Source organism: Festucalex cinctus, chromosome 14 (genome assembly GCF_051991245.1).
Source record: "Festucalex cinctus isolate MCC-2025b chromosome 14, RoL_Fcin_1.0, whole genome shotgun sequence".
Lineage (NCBI taxonomy): Eukaryota > Metazoa > Chordata > Actinopteri > Syngnathiformes > Syngnathidae > Festucalex > Festucalex cinctus.
This window is the reverse complement of record NC_135424.1, coordinates 22,917,845-22,931,699: the sequence shown is the minus strand read 5'-3', so window position 1 is coordinate 22,931,699 and position 13,855 is coordinate 22,917,845.

Below are 13,855 nucleotides of genomic sequence, written 5' to 3'. Positions count from 1 at the left end.
GTCCCAATCAATGGGTTTGCCTTGTCCATCAAACGACTAAATATGAAGCATGGCACGCATTGTCAATATAAACATGATTTCTCCAATTACAGACCAGTATCCGTGCTTCCACAATTTTCAAAGATAATATAAAAAAAAAAAAATTGTAATAGGTTGGACAAATTCATGAGACAAACCATACTTTACGCAATAGCCAGTATGATTTAGAACCAACCAGTGCACCACATCACATCAACGGCGCTCAAGGAATGAATAGGAATGTAACGATAAGGGCAATATCGTGATCTTGTGATATTAAAACTGCCACAATATCATTGTCGTCATGTTCACAATATTTAAAAGGAACACATCTGTTGAAAAAAAAGAAAAAAAAAGTCAGTTGATTTCCATTTGTGCAGTTCTAGCACCCTCTAGTGGCTAGTTTATTAGTGCAATTTAATTTTATTTGGGATATTTTGGCCCTTTATGTTCAAAATCTATGCTAATTGTCAGATGAAGGGGAACCTAATTTGCTTGTGAAGCGATCAATGTGTGCTTGCATTAGCAAGTAAGCGCCTCAATATTGTTATTAGAGATTGTAGGTGATTTACAGTATATGCATTGCTGTTATGTGCAAAAGCACAATATTGTGCTTTTTTTTGTATGAGCTCTTTTTTTTTTTTTTTACAATATTGTGATCTTTTTTAAATATCACCAACCCCCCCACACTATCGTAATAATTATCGTATCTCGACCTTCATATCGTGATAATATCGTATCGTGATGTTTGGATATCGTTACATCCCTAGGAATTAACTGAATAAATATCCAGTGCGGTCGATAGGAAACGTTTTTTTGTAAGTATTTTTTTACCCTAGAAAAGCTTTTGATACCAATGATTAGACCATACTTAAAAACAACTGAGTAAATATAATATCAGATAGGTTGCACTTGAATGGGTTTCAAGTTATTTAGAAAAAGGAAAGCAGTTTGTGCCGTTATACTGTATAATGTAAAATCTGAATCTCATATACACTGTAGAGTATCTCAAGGGTCGGTCCTCGGCCATAGTGATGATTTTGTGTGTGTATCCAAACTGCTCAAATATATTCTATTTGTAAAAGATGCATTTGAATTTTATTGTGGAGAAGATATCATAAGTGTTGAATGTGGCTAAACAAGAATTGAACGTGGTTTGATGTAAATGCATTTTCATTAAATCTTGAAATTTGTTTTGATGATATCAGTAACAGGAGAGACACTTGTGTGTCAATATAAATGGTATTGAAATTAATAGAGTAAAATAAACCAAGTTAATGTGAGGATGAGAAATTTTGTTGGAAATCACATATACAGTACACACACACTAAAAAAGCTCTGTTATACAAAGTAAAGGATTCGCTGGATAAAACAAAACAAAACATGGCAACGGGGAAGTAGACCGCGGCGCCGCCCTTCGCGTTTTTTATGCCTCTCAACTGGAAATCTAAATGTGATCATATGGCAAATTTGAACAAGTCTTTAGAAAAAAAGTGCAACACAAACTCCGGAGAATATGTCTTGTACCGCTCCCGCTGATTTGTTTGCAGCCGACCTTTTTTAGGTCGGACCAATCAGGTGTTGTTTAGGGCGGGACAAAACCAATAAGTGCCAATGGCGAGGGAGAAACAAACAAACCTAACAGATGAATGGACGCTGCAATTCTGTTCTCGCAGAATTACTCACCGTTTCCTTGTTGAATTTGAACAGCGAGAGGTGCTTCGTGCATTTTTATCTGGTAAAGATATCTGTGCTTTCCTCCCCCTTCCTAAGACGAGACGGAACGACATTTTCATCCATTGCCTTGATTGGTCAAAACAAGTGTGCAAAAATGCCGCATCGTCCAATCAGCTCAAAGTATTGTACAGCAAGTCTCGCCTTTCCCGAACGGGTCTGCCTAGTGAAGTACCAGATTGATAATGTGAAGATCTCCCTCGAGTGAATCACAATTATCAATCTGGCTGGCGAGGTTACATGACGACGACGCTGGTAATGTTGCAAAATGTAAGGACGGATTAAGTTGTGTATGTAGATGATGGACTGTGATGTGAAACAGTACAGCTCAAAAAAATAACTGTCCGGAAATGCCAGCATATCTATGCGTGGTCTGATAACAATCTCACGCCGAATATTTAATTCCCTGCGCAATGGTGCGGCACCTTCATCAATACGGTCATTATCAAAAGGACATGCCATATTCGTGACAAAAGTGGACTTTAGGCTATAGACTGTAGGTGTATTTACACAAAAATTCACCGCAGCGGACTGTATGAATGAGGAAATGAAATGTCGTGTGTAGCTGAAAGGAGGCGGGGACAAAGAAAACCTCGAGGTTTATTGTGGAAAAACCTGCGACCGAGCAGGTTAGGTTCATGGACACTGTTACTACGGTAACTGACCAAGAGCTTAAATGACCTCTTTTTATGGAACAGGCTAGAGTTGCCCCTCTTTCTCTGGTTTTAGTTACCTCCCATTCTGAAACAGAAACCACAGTGCTTCCCATATTGCAGGGTTTCTTGACCCAGGCTTCTCACTAAACCTGCTTTGTGAAATAGACCCCAGGTTAAATAGAGCAGAGAACAGCTGATAGCAATGAGGCCGCTAACGAGGTATAGTAAAGCTGAGGCACAAGAAATGGTTCACAGGAAACTGGCTCTTCAAAATAAAAGGGTGAGTAGGAAATGAGTGGAACATGACAGAATCCAAATCATACATCACATGTAAAAGATAACTAAAGCCAGTTTGCTGAAGAAAAATGAAATATGTTAATTATACTTGATTGTTATACCTCTGTCATTTCATTCTAGATCGGAGAATATATGTATAAAGAAAAATGAATAAAGTGTCAAATTAATTTCATGATCAGGTCTTTGTAATATTTTTAGCTGAATGTCATTTGGTTATTTCTTCAATTGATATCTTGTCATTTGTCAGCATTGTCAAAGAACACAGGCAGTGACTGCAGATGGGATTCCAGCTAAGTTTAGCACAAGGGATCTTCATGTATTGTAGAAAGGTAGTGCTGATGGAGGACAGGGCAAGTTTATCCATAAATCAAGAGCCCATAGAAACCTGCAAGCACCTTGATGAGGGGAGGGACTGTTTACTGTGCAGTACTAAACTGTGAATGTTTCTAAGACTGGGGATTATGCGTAAAGTGGCAGTAGCCTACATGAAATATCATCCCACACTGCGCAAAGCCACAGCTCCAGTGCTTCAACACAGCCATAGGGCGAAGGAAGCATGATCAGGCTGAAGATGATTTTGCAATATGAATTCAGAAGTTTTGTTTTAGTTGATCTGCCCTCGTGCTCCTACTTCCTGTGTGACTCGTGTCCCAAAATCCTTGTCCAGATAAGTAGCTCAGTGCTTCTCAAAGTATGGCATGAGTAGTACTAGCGGTTTTGTGGGCTCTCTCAGTTAGCATGTGAAATAATCACTTAAGTAAATATCCTTTTTTTCCTTTTATTATTTTTTTGAACATATAAACAAATGAACAGCAGAAATAAAACAGAAAACAACAACAATCAAAAGAGAAGAAAATCCCAATAAAATAATCATTCAATCAATCATAACTTACATGTTCAAAAGGGAGTAGGAAGAAGTTAAAAACTTATCTAGTCCTACCCCTTTTACTCAATATATTTAAACTTATTTCATTATTAATACAATTTTAATTTACTAATTATTAAAAAAATATATATATAAAAAAATAATAATAATAATAAATGATATATATAATCCAAGTTATCTATATATATATACATATATACATACATACACACATATATATATATATATATATATATATACATATACACATATACATACATACATATACACACATATACACAAGTGCACTTAACATATTCACATTTACCAAAAACATATATACATAAATTTACTAAACATATACCATAATACCTATCTAGATCATTTACACATACTCACATGTACATTTTTCATATTCTGGTCTGACATAGATAATTTTTTTGAACTTTACTTTTAAACATTTTTTTAAACTCCAGCATTGAGTCACAATTTTTCAGAGCAATTTCCAAATGATTCCACAGATCAACACCTTTTACAGATACACACCTTTGCTTAATATTTGTTCTTGTTTTGGGTTTTTTGTACACACTTGTACCCCTTATATCATAAGGACTGTGTCTAATTTCAAATAACTTCTGAGTACTGTGGCAGAGTAAATTGTTATAAACTTTATACATTATTTGTGCTATTTTAAAATCCACCAAGTCATAAAATTTCATTGCATTTAATTTAATAAATAGTGGATGTGTTGGTTCTGTATATTTTGATCCATTAATAATTCTTATAGCTTTCTTTTGCAATTTGAAAACGGTGTTAGTATTTGTTTTATATGCCATTCCCCATAATTCCACACAATAGGTCAAATATGGTAATAATAGTGAACTATATAATATATATAATGATTTCATGTTTAAAACATCCTTACTTTTATAGAGTATCCCTATGATTTTTGACATTTTCCTTTTAACAGTTTCTATGTGTGGCTTCCAACATAATTTATCATCGATAATAACTCCAAGGAATTTATTTTCATTCACCCTTTCTATTTCAATTGAATTCACCATAATTTTAACTTGATGAGTGATTTGTCTAGTGCCAAAAACTATGAACTTGGTTTTATTTAAATTCAATGATAATTTATTTACATCAAACCATTTTTTTATTATATTCAATTCATACTCCACAGTAGTCAGAAGCTGCTTCAGGTTTTCTCCTGAACAATAGAAAGTTGTATCATCAGCAAATAAGACACTTTTCAATATTTTTGAGACATAGCAAATATCATTTATGTACAGTATAAATAATTTAGGGCCAAGCACAGACCCTTGGGGAACTCCATGAGTGATCTTCATGTGTTCTGATTGTACATTATTAAACTGCACATACTGATATCTATTTTCCAAATAACTTTTCATCCACTTATAAGCTAAACCTCTTATTCCATATTTATTTAATTTATTCATTAATATAGAATGATCTATAGTATCAAAAGCTTTTTTTAAATCCATAAAAATCCCAACAGTAAATTTTTTATTATCTATTTCGGTAGATATTGCTTCTACAAGCTCCATGACTGCCATTGAGGTGGTCCGTTTTTCTCTAAACCCATATTGGGTTTCACTTAAGAGCTTATGTTTCTCAATAAAATTATCCAATCTATATGAAAATAATTTTTCTAGAATTTTTGAGAACTGTGGCAACAATGATATTGGTCTGTAGTTATTAAACGTGTGTATTTCTCCACTTTTATGAACAGGAATGACTTTGGCTATCTTCATTTTTGATGGAAATATACCAGTTTTAAATGATAAATTACAAATATATGTAAAAGGTTGTACAATATATTTCATAATACTTTTAACTAATGTCATATCAATGTTAAGACAGTCAGTAGACTTTTTATTTTTTAATGTTTTCACAACATTTAATACTTCTATATCATTAACATCATTAAGAAACATTGTGGATGAATTATTTACAATGTTCAATATGAATATAATGTGCAACATTCAAACCGTAAGATCAAACATATTAAAATGAGCTTGTATACATGCTGTTTAAACGTAAAATATATATATATATATATATATATATATATATATATATTACAGTACTTAGTTTTTTTACATACAGTGCATAAACACAATTCAGCTGTATTTAACTTAAGTACAATACATTTGCATTTAATGAGCTGGATTTTTTTTTACTTATATATAGTAAGTATAATTTGTTTTATGTGCAATACACTTTAATTAAATCATTATCAATTCATCATTTCCCGGAAGCTTTTTCTTTTCTCCTATTTAAGTGCAGTGTTAATGTTCAAACAACATTTTACAGTTGCTTACAATATATTGGTTAGGACTAAACTCCTGCCTCGTATTTAATGAAGACTTAAGCTACTATGTTACTGTATTATCATTTTGGTCTTGAAGATGGTACATGGAGATTCAAGTAATTCTTTTTAAGTGGTACTTAGCATAAAAAAAACTGTGAGAACACTGGTGTAGCTAGTTCTGAGTTGATGTTTTGCGGCATTTGAAAAGTGTATTTCAGTGAGTCATGAACGCAATCTCTTGCACGCACACACCGCCCCCCCACCCCACTTTTAAACATTGCTTGGTGAAAAGTCAGATATAAATATCTGAAACATTCACGTATAATATCATTTACATTTGCTTATAATTATAAGATCCCTGACTCAGGATGTGATTCTGTTGCAGGGTCTCTATATTTACCAAGTATTGTTTTGATACCCAGTACACCAGATATGGACTTCAAAGGGATGCCCGCATAAGAGGCTGGCATACTGACAGGGCCTTTGAAACCAAACACCGCTTTGGGATGGCGGGGAAACTGTCCATCATCCTGACACTCATAAACAAACCACCCTAGAAGGAAACACATGTAATAATGAGAAACCTTTAACTCACTTGGTCCCTCCACTAACTCAAATAAGAATTACAAGTAGATTGATATTACATGGCTGTGCCTGCCTAGCGATTGACTAGCGGTCAAAGCAGTTTCGTCTGCCTTTCGCCCACAGTATTTTGGGATAGGCTCCAGCTTCCTGCTACCCGTTATAGGATAAGCTGCAGAAAATGGATACTGATAGAAGCTTGTACAGAATGTTCACTGTAAATTTACACAGAGGCACTAGGCAAAACTCAACTCAGCTTTCAGCTGAACTTCATTTCCACAACACTTGGAAAAAACGGTGACAGTGCTATACATACGTATATAACATGAAAGCAATGAATAATAATAATAATAATAATAATAATAATAATAATAATAATAATAATAATAATAATAATAATAATAATAACAACAACAACAACAACAACAACAACAACAACAACAATAATAATAATAATAATGTTATAGAGAAAAATACTTGCAGTTCCCGCAGCAGCCTGTTGGCAGTCTCAAAGTTCATGCAGGTGTGGCAGTACAGAAGGGAGTGAAGAAGTGCTCCCTTAACACTGGCCTTTGGCATACAGGAGGTCCTTGGTTTTACTCCTCCTCATATCACAGCTTTCATTTGCGTGTTGTGTGAAGTGTTAAGTTGTTTACAGATGAGAGGAACTTAAATGAAGTTGCTGACATCACTTGCATTGGCAGAAACATGGCAGCAAATGAAGCTTGAATGTAAACAAACAACAGTGTTTTTTGTTTTTTTTTAACAGCTGTTAGTTTGTCCGATGTTGAGTTTATCAACCTTTTTTGCCTGCCAAATTTAAAGAGCACCTGTTATGTGTTAATTCTTTCAACATTTAATGTTATGAGGACGTCTTCAACAGTTTTTGATGCACTGCACATGCTCATACTCCTTTTTTGCATCAGTGAATTACTTGCATAATTTAAAATGGGAAAAAAATGAACCCAATAGTTTGACATGAACAAATATTCTGAATGTCATACGCAAACACTGATTAAATGCTTTACTTTAATGCATGTAGTTATGTTTATTGGTCAAACACAACCTGGGCTTCCCTTAACGTAACCAAGCCTGGAAACCCAGACTTAGTCGCCATTAGGGTTGTCACAAGAACCGATACTTCGGTATCAAGTTGATGCCAAGATTCTGACAATGTGATGGTACTGCCTTTTCTACAATACCCGAAGTATCATTGGCACCGAGGCGGCAGATCTGGCCGTGTCTTTTGTGTTGTTTTGTGGGTGCAAATGAGCCATTATCTGGCAACTCACGCAACGTCTAATGATGTCCCGTGACTAACCTGCCGCTACGACAATAAGGAAGGAGAACAACAGTCTATGCGTGCAACATGGCAGTACCCGCACATCTGCGTCGTCTTCAACTGCAGCGGCAGTTAGTTGAAAAGAAAAACTCTAAAAGTCGTGTATGGAAGTACTTTGGATTTGAGGTTGATGAACCGGGATTAATAATCGATCCTCAAATACCTGTATGCAAAAGATGCCGAAACTATTTCCAGACAAAAGGGGGGAACACATCCAACTTAGCGAAACATCTAAGAGATCGACATCCAGACTTGCTCAAAGAATTAAACGTGAGTGCATTTGAATTCCCTAAACTAATAACGTTAATATGATGATATTAACGTTATTAGTTTAGGGAATTCAAATTCCACACTAAATGAGCTGCTTGGCGAAGAAACGTTAGCGTTATGTAAAGTTAGGTAATGTTGCCGGGCAGCCATTTTACTGAATCACCTAAAGTAACATTAAACAACCCTGAAATAATATATCAAACGTTATTCGTTATTTTGTTTGTTTGTTTGTGTGTGTGCGTGTGTGTGAGGCTACATGCTGCAACAGGTTGGTAAATAAGCACAATGTATATATATATATATATATATATATATATATATATATATATATATATATATATATATATATATATATATATATATATATATATATATATATATATATATATAGCACTGTGATGCATTTTTTATTTTATTTTAGTGTTTAATACTTAAAGCTAGGACATGCACAGTATTGCATTTGAATGCTTTAAAGCTACATGACAATTGTTCTATTTTAGCACACAGTATCGTTGTTTGTTGTTCACTTCTAATAAAGGAGTGTATGTTGAAGTACATGGAATTTATTGCTTATTTTCTATTTTTACCGTGGTATCGAAATGGCATTGAGAATCGTGGAATTTCAATGGTATCGGCTCAACTACTACATTTCTGGTATCGTGACATCCCTTGTCGCCATCATGCATGAAAAAAATAGGGAGGGAGGGGGCAGGGGGGAATCACACCAATATTTTCTAAAAAAAATAATAAAAAAAATAGTGATGCAAAAAGAATAATAAATGCAAGCACCAATATTCTCTGCCAAAAAATATTGTAAGATGACAATACAATTCAATTACAGTAGTCCCCCAATTAAGAAATACAGTAAAATAGGTCAAATCGGTTTCACACGACACAAAAGAAAAAATGAATTCTTAAAATGGTGAAAAGTACAAACAAAGGACAACTGGAAACTTAAGTCTGATTTAGTTCTCTGCAGCCAAAGTATAATTAGGTAAAACAGACTAAGTATTTTCACAGGCCATCTTTTCAAGGCAATCCATTACAGACATCTGTGTTTTTGAAAGCCAGTCTGTCACGTCAATAAACTGTAGTGTCTCATACTAAACAAGAGACTCAACTTTTTTTTTTTCTTTCCTATGTGTCAAATTTTACTGGAATTACTAATTTTCCAGATAGATCCCCAACTGCAGCAGGAGCCAACCTGTAGCAAATGCTGTTGCATGGCAACTATTTCGTCTGTTGGAATGCAAACATGATCATGTCTTTCGTAGAAAAAAACTAAGCAGCCTTAGCAAGGTAGTAAGTGTGAACGGTGGTGTAGTCCAGGGTATACGCAAGCCAGATATACGGCGTATACCCACTTCTTTTTCAGTCAGTTTTACGTCTACCCACTTCTAAATCCTCAATTTTGGGTCTACCCACTTCTGAATCCTCCTGGATGCACAGTTTTTGCACACGATTCAGCTATGACCCACCCTTACTGCCTCTAACTGGCTGGTGCACTAAATGTCTTATTGGTTAATTAAAGGCATGAGGACTGATCCGCCAATCAGAGAATAAGTAGGGCGGGTCACGCGGAAGACTTTATTACTAACACGGGGGTGCCAATGTCACTCCATTTGATTGACAGGTCGCTCCGTCTCCTGCGCCATGATGGTAAATGTGAGCGAGGCAGAAATAAATAAACGTCTTTCCAGTGAGTAACGGCATGTTTCCAAAGAACATACTGTACATATAATGAAAACATCATTCACACATGTAAGTTTTAAAGTTGTTTCCAAATAAATCATTGTTTTAAACTGCTGGCAATATCACTGTACAAAGGAGGATTTTGTCACCACTACATTGTAGTTAAACTGTGCGTTTCGGCAAGGCTAATGTTATGAGGTGACATAAATATAACGTTATCCTAACGTTAGCAACAAAGCCCTGAACTAGCTAAATTAGGATCATGTAAGTCAGTGATTCTCAACCTTTTCTCAGTGATGTACCACCTGCGAAATATTTTTTTTCAGCCTATACTGCAAAGCTGGGTATCGGAATCAGTATCGGGGGCCAAAAAAATGGTACCAGAACAACACTAATATTTACTACATAGTAAGAAACATTACATGAAATGAATGTACGTGAATCACAATATAACTTACTGGATACAAACTATTTGCATGTAGACTATCAGCTACTCCACTGTCCTACCACATCTTGCTTGGGTTATGGAACAAGTTAACAACTCATTATTAAGTCATTCTGGGTAAATGTGTTTGTATTTATTCATCATACTTCAAAATGACAGAATTATGATTTTAAAAAAAAAATGATTTTGATAACTATAATTGGATGGTAAACAGTCTAGAGCAGTGGTGTCCAAACTACGGCCCGGGGGCCATTTGCGGCCCGCTGTCCATTTTTCAGTGGCCCGCAACATATGCTAAAAATGGCATTTGACTCAGTTCAAATAAAATAAAAACAAAAATGTTTGGAGATGGTCAAAGTAAGAAGGGAAGGTGTTGAAAAACAGGTGCCATTAAAGGTTTTTTTAGTTAACTAAAACTAACGAAAAAACATAAAATTCAAAAAACAATTTCGTTAACGAAATAAAATAAAAACAAAGATGCTTTTCTAAAAAAGAAAACTAACTGAAACTACTTTTTATGTTTACAAAACTAACTAAAATAAAACTAACTATAATTATAGTAAACATGTCCTTCGTTTTAGTCTTTGATAATTAATTGAATGCATGAGCCTTTGGGGATAATTTCAAATGTGATTTGAAGTCGATTTATTTTAACCGGAATAATGACCCATGGTGTTTTTTAAATATTGTGCACAAGTAATACACATTAAAAAAATTAAAAAAAATAAATAAATAAAACTAATATTGAAACTAAACTAAAAGTAAGCATTTATTAAAGAACTAAAACTAATACAAAAACTAACAGAACCACCCTGAAAACTAATTAAAACTAACTAAATTTTCAAAACAAAATAAAAACTAAAATGAAAAATTGCAAAACTATAATAACCCTACCGCCATATTACAAATAAATTGGTTTATATACTGTAGCATTTTTCTAAATATGCAAAAGCAGAAATAAATTATTTGTACAATTTTTCAGACTAAACAATTTCTCTTCATAACATTAAGTGGCCCTTGCGTCCTTCTGATTTTCTGTATGTGGCCCTCACATGAAAAAGTTTGGACACCCCTGGACTATAGAGTGTACAATAGCTCTCCCCCCCAAGCCAGCTGGGAGAGTGCCCCCCAGCTCAACTGCAACCCTAGTGAGGATGAGCGCCACAGAAAATGCAGGATTGATGATTTTGTTGAGTATTTCAAGTGAACTACCTGTACTTTGAACACTTTGTTCAAGTCTATGCTTTGCTTTGAAACCTGTTGCATGGAAATAGGAAGCCCTCTGCTCCCAGGTGAAACAAAGCTTGCATACTGAGCCGGATGGAAACTGCATGGCATCATTCTGGAAGCTGCAGTCCTATTCATGTGACTGACTAGGATTATCAAAGTATTAGTTTGTCATAAACATCATGCGACAAGCAACAAAGTCAGTTGGGTTACATATGGTCATCTGGCTCTCTATCAATCTAGCCTATCATAGCAACTGACAATATTCTCGTCATAAAATACATTTGCATAAGACTAGACAAACAACAGCAAAAGGGTCATTTGCATAAGCATAATAATCCATAACACAATGACCCATAATTCACATAAGCATAATACACCCGGAACTATGACATACTCGTTTAGTTAGGGGAAAGGTATTGCTTGTGTGAATGATCGTCACTACCGTTACTAACCGGAACAGTAACAGTGACAATGATGACTGTGGCAAATCAACAGACATCTATGTTGTCAATACTTGTTAAATTATAAATATATGTTATTATGCAGGTTGACAAATTATTTTAATTAAATCTTCTTTTTAATGAAAAATTATTTTTCCTGTGGTATTTGTATTATGATGGTTGTTAATCTCTGTGTGGCCTGAGATTCGCTGGCAACAAAATCAAGGTGTACCCCGCCTACTGCCCGAAGCCAGCTGGGATGGGCTCCAGCACCACTGCGACCTGAATAAGCGGGTAAGAAAATGGATTAGTATTTGGATTATACTTAATAGTTATAATGTTTTACTTTGTATTATAAATAAATCAGGAGAAAACAAATTAAATTTGAAATAGTTCACCATGACTCGATCCTACAAGAAGGATATGCTAAATAACAGTAACATACTTATGACAAAAAAAGAAAACATGTATTTTGTGTTATACTCCTGCATTTTCATTGTGTTTTTCGTGGTGAATAATGCAGGGGCAAGAATGTCACCATTTTTTTTTATAGTGACCCCAATGCTGTTGCACAAAGTGGTGCACTGCTTGTTATGAACAACTGAGACTTTCAGGGATTGTTTTTAAAAATAACTTTTATACTTCTTTTATACCTAATTCATGACACCCACCTGTTTCTAATTAAACTGTGGAATGTTCCACGGTTGTTCCAATGTTTTTTGATCATTCCACAACTTTCCCAGTCTTGTTGATCTTGTCCCAGCTTTCCGGAACATGTTGCGGGAATCAAATTCAAAATGAGAGAATATTTGCAAAGAAACAAAAACAAAATAAAAACAATAATGTTCATCAAGCACAACATGAAGATCAGCACAAGTCTAGTGCAAAGCATAGTCTAACTATGAGCATGGCTGGAGATACAATAGGGTGTTTTGCGCCGTTATGGGATGGAACGACTCTGCTCAAACGAAGCGGCTCTCCTCATTCTGATTAAAATAAGGGTGGTTAGAATGAAACATAAACTGACTCGCTGGGGTCCGCGCATGGCACGTTTATACAGGTAAACAGCAAAATATCTCCCTTTAGCCTACAGATGATGTAGTTGACCATGGCAATTGGAGACCACCTTGCACCCCTGATTGTGCATCTGTGTGTATTTGCAAATACCCTCAATCGAGTTTTGCTAGTCAAAAACACTTATCAGTTCCATGTTTCCGTATGTTTAAAATATTAAGGAATAATAATTTAAAAAAAGGTCACCAACAGATAGGCCACTTTTGTCATTCCGGGAAAAAGGGCACTGCTCGAGCAACGCTACGTGAGTGAGTTTGAAGATCACTTTGAAAATAAACCTGGCACAGCAGTGACAAGGAGCATGTGCTTTTTTGACCTTTCACCACTTTGACCATCTTGTGTCTGGTGTCGTGCAATATAAGTGTCTTCCTTTGACAATAACTGAAGGAAAGACAATAATTCGTGTATCCGCAGACGACTAACAAGAAATGACAGCGAGCACGGCCAACCTCGAGTGCAGTGGCATTAGAAGCCATCTTTCTACAGGCAGTAGAGTGAAAGCAGCGTGGTCGGTCCCCTTGCAGGAGTCGGGTTACATTCATGAGATGACTGACATATAGTGATGGCCATTCGTCTGAGTGTCACCGCATGCCACTTTCATGTTTTATTTCAAGAGCATGAATAACAGCTCTCATCACAGGCCGCAATGTGAGTGTGTTCTTGCACTGGTTTGAAGACAAAGGTCGATATATTTAATGCTTGTGTCAACAGATCAACAATTTTTGTGCCAGAATGCATTAGCAGCTTCATTTTTTTATTTTTACAGAGGCTCAGAGATTTGGAGTTTGGAAAAGTATTGCACTAATTTCGAATCAACAGAGTGAGAATTGATATTTTCCATATTAAACACTACAATTTTTCTGAAAATTAAA